This window comes from Aulonocara sp. 'chitande type north' Nkhata Bay, linkage group LG11 (genome assembly GCF_057382095.1).
Source record: "Aulonocara sp. 'chitande type north' Nkhata Bay isolate Kocher_YH1m ecotype deep benthic linkage group LG11, A_spYH_male_GT1.1, whole genome shotgun sequence".
NCBI classification, from domain to species: Eukaryota; Metazoa; Chordata; class Actinopteri; order Cichliformes; family Cichlidae; genus Aulonocara; species Aulonocara sp. 'chitande type north' Nkhata Bay.
In genome coordinates this window covers 20,843,989-20,848,223 of record NC_141354.1, presented here as the reverse complement: position 1 = coordinate 20,848,223, position 4,235 = coordinate 20,843,989, and positions in this window count along the sequence as shown.

Here is a 4,235-nt window from a genome sequence, read left to right as displayed (position 1 = left end):
AGGTGGTGTTACCCTTTTCCCTGCGGTGGGGAGAGGCAGACTGCCCCGACTCCGCAGCAGCAGGGAGGCCCCACACTCCAGACCGCAGTCGGATGGCCAACTCCTCCTCCTAGCCCCCCCGCTCCAGCAGGTCGCAGAGAATGGGGGTGAGAGAAGACTCCAAACCTCCCTCCACCCGCTCATTGTAGTGTTGATGCATGTGTGTTCTAAGGTGCAATTAAAACCCAGGAGGGCATGGAGCTACCTGCCAGAGAGCAGCAGGTAAGCGCATAGTCCCTCCTGCTAGCCCTCAATGTCTACGTGTATTTAAAATTGAGAGGTGGGCAACGACGCCAGGGGTGAGGTGTACACCCTGATGGTAATTTGGACTCCGTGTATTGTGCCCACCCCCAAGAGTCTGTTATTTCTAAAGGGCTAAAGTAACCTGTAAGAGCTATTCACACTAGAATGAATTGATACTTAGCATTTTACCTTTATTGTTTCACAAAGGGTTAAAAAGAGAATGTCCACAATTTAAACAGAATATTTTATTAAAGCAATTTAGCAGCAGCAAAGCAAAACCAAAATAAAATAATAAGATTAATCTGTGATACAAAGGACCCACATGTACAGGCTGTTCAAGGGCTGGTTACGGTTCATTTGCAAGGTTTTTTTTTAAATTGCTCTGTGCAGCTGTTCAGCTGACTTGTTCCTAGCGCAGCCTTCCTTTCTCTGGTCCTCGCTGGCAACTGAAATAGCAGGACTGATCACACCAATCAGTCCCAGCTCTTCTGCCAGCCTTCTGGCACTGTCCACCTGTTATGGCCCATCTAAGGGTTGCCAAACCACAACATTAGGGTGATCCATCTTCATCAGACCCCACTTACATCACACAATTGGTACAGTTTGATAATGATTTATTTATAATGTGTTAGTTTGTTGGGTAATTTGACACTAAAAAGGAGCTGGTGACTAAGAAATACAGGAGAAAACTATAATCAAACAAAAAAGGCCACCCCTAAAAAACTTGTTTGCAAAGGTCTGCTGGTTGGGATGAGCTGAGGAGGAATGAATAGCAGTCCATGGTTGCATTAACATATAAGTCATTTCCAGCTAGTTAGCCAATCAGTATGGTCCATCCTCTGTATCCACCAATCACGGAAAGGTACCTGCACACTAAGATTTGCATATTAGACAACACTATGACAGCAGTCGACCATCATTTTCCCTTCTTTGTCTTAATTTTAGCGTATTACGTTTTTCTTGGAATTTAATGTTCCCTATAGTTTACCGAGAAGTTAATTAATGCAATACTAGTGTAATATTCAGATATTGTCCAACTATGAATTTACATTACCAATGGAACAGCTTCAATGGTCACCATATCCAGGTCTTCAGTTTTCAGAGCTCGTCTGTTTTTTTCTGGAATGAAATTAATTAATAGAAATGAAAATTACTGAAGACCCCACCAAAGCCCAGAAGTTCACATAATTTGAGTGTTTTCTGTGATAACTTTGGTTCCTCAAAGACAAAAAATTTATTAATTCTTACATGTAATTTTAAAAAATGCTTTATTTATGTATATTGTCCTGATTAGTTAGGAATCACAATTTATTAACAATTACTAACTTGCCTTTATAAGTTTTTATATAAGATGAGTTAAAACTTTATGAAAAAATTGAGCAAATAAAGATAAGCTTGTAACAATGGTGCTAATAATAGTAAAGGCAAAACTGGATACTGGGATATATTACAAGATATGTACGAAAATTCAGGTTAATTGATTAATGTTAGAACTAGCATAAATCTAGCATTGACACGTTGGTTGTTACATACTCAGTGTGGCTTTTCAAATGTGGCCACCATAAAATGGCCAACTCCTCACTGTTGCACATACAGCACAGAACCTCTGATTGAACCTCACACCCAGAGCTATTCAAAATTCTTGGACCAGCTGCAAATACTGAAAATGAATCTCAACATTAGGTCAAATCCACAGTAAACTCACATGAACAGAAATTTCCTCCATATGTGTAAGAGTAAGGAAGACAGGATTTTATTCATTATTAATAAATATGAAAAAATGTACTCACATTTTACATGAATGGTTTTCATAATGATTTTGTTCTTGTTTGTTGCTATACACTTGTACTGTCCAGAAAGTTCTGGTGTCATATTAGAAATGGTAAGAGAGGCTGACCCATTGCCTTTTGTGGTTTTACTTTCAATTTTTCTGTTCAAGTCTTTGTTGGTGTCAGATTTAATCCAGTTGATAGAAGATGCAGTGAAACTGCCAGCACTGCAAGTTAAGATTAAGGGAAGCACCCTTCTTCACAAATGTACTTCCACTGATTTTTAGTTCCTGAAGATCTAAAAAAAGTGCTAGAAAAATGAACAAACAAATGAATGATGACTTAAACAAGTCAGAATCTGATTTAGGGTTCCCTAGATGGCATTCTAGCACAGCATGTTAGAGGCCCCTGAGATTTGGAATAAAAGTGGTCGTATTAAGTACAAGATTTTCTGTGACAAATATAAGCTCTCTCCCCACCGAGGTATACTAAGACATCAGTTCATACCTGACAAAAAGCAGATTCAACAGTTACCATTTGTGTTTTACGTTAGTACATAGTTTTTTATTAGAACTGTCCAAAAAGAGAAAACAGGGTCTTTCCTTTGTGTTTAATCTGCATCTTTTTCACAAAAAACATTTTTTGTGTGGTAATGATTTAAACTCCTAAGACCCAAACTCTTCCATGGCATGCATTTTTTAATATCTCTTTGATATGTGGGCTGATTGGGACCTGATGAATATAAAAACAAAGAATTACCAGATTTTTTTTTTTTTTTTTATCAAATTTTTGTTTCTGAGAAAAATGAGAGCCACATATGAGGATATTCATTTGAAATTTCGATAGAACAGTTGCAGTATAATGTCCTCATAAGTGGATATCAGGCCCTTGTTGAGCAAGATTTAGTATTTTGGTCTAAATAACCCAAAATGTGATGTCCACATATGTGGACGCCAGGTCCTAGGACAGGGGTGGGCAATTCCAGGCCTCGAGGGCCGGTGTCCTGCAGGTTTTACATTTCACCTTGGGTCAACACACCTGAATCACATGATTAGTTCATTACCAGGCCTCTGGAGAACTTCGGGACATGTTAAGGAGCTAATTTAGCCATTTAAATCAGCTGTGTTGGTTCAAGGACACATTTTATTTATTTATTTTATTTTTATTTATTTATTTTTTTGCCTGTCCCATTTGGTTCTTTAGCCATCAGAATTGTTGTCTGAAGACCAACAAGGATACCCAATGGATTTATTTTGCCAAATGGATCATCGTGGCATTGCCGTATTGGTCCATTTGATCGACCTTTGTTTTTATTATTTATTTTATTTTATTTTCAGTTGTTACAGATGGGACAGACATGAGTGAGGGATAGGAAAGGGAGAAAGAAAAAGGAAGGAAAAGAAAAACAGAAGGGGAGAGGGACAGTGAGAAAGGGGGAAAAAAATCTCCTGGATCACCTGTTGAGAGAGAAAGAAGAGAAAACAAGCAAAAAAAAAACAAAGCAACATACTAAACACAACACCATCGCATTAATCTAGCTAAGTGTAAACAGCAGTAAATACTAAATATTGAATGTTGTTGTGCAGCACGCAGGACAGACATTGCACAATGTGCTTTGAAGTAGCAGCCAAGAAAGGTGTAATTTAAGTCTACGAGCAGTGAACACCTGTGTGCACACCTGTGTGGATCAGCGCGCTTGTATTCAAATGGTTTCCACATGTAATGGTCTGCAAGAGGATGTAGAGAGCCATAGCCCTGTACCCCAGGGCATGAAGCAGGCATGGAGGAGATCCAGGCCCCAGACATCCAGAGGTCCCAGAGTGCGAGACCCCAAGGAGGTCCACCGGAGGGGCATCCGTGCCACCCTCCTGGGAAGGGCTCCTCCTCTTTTGTTACCTCTCTTTGCACTTCAACACATTCCCAGGAAGGTTTTTTTTGTACTCTGTTGGAGATTATTTTTTCTTGGTTTGGTACTAGATGCAGAGCTAAAACTTCTTCTCACATCACATTATGTCATTGTGTGAAACTTTAATTCGAGATGTTGGAGTATCAATAACTTTATTAACGTCGCCCTATTTCCTCTTAATACCAAGCAACTAATTTTTCTTCTCTGTCAGAGACATGAGTCTGAGAACACTACGTCAAACACCATTTCTTTTTCTATTGAGGTCACATTTGTACCAC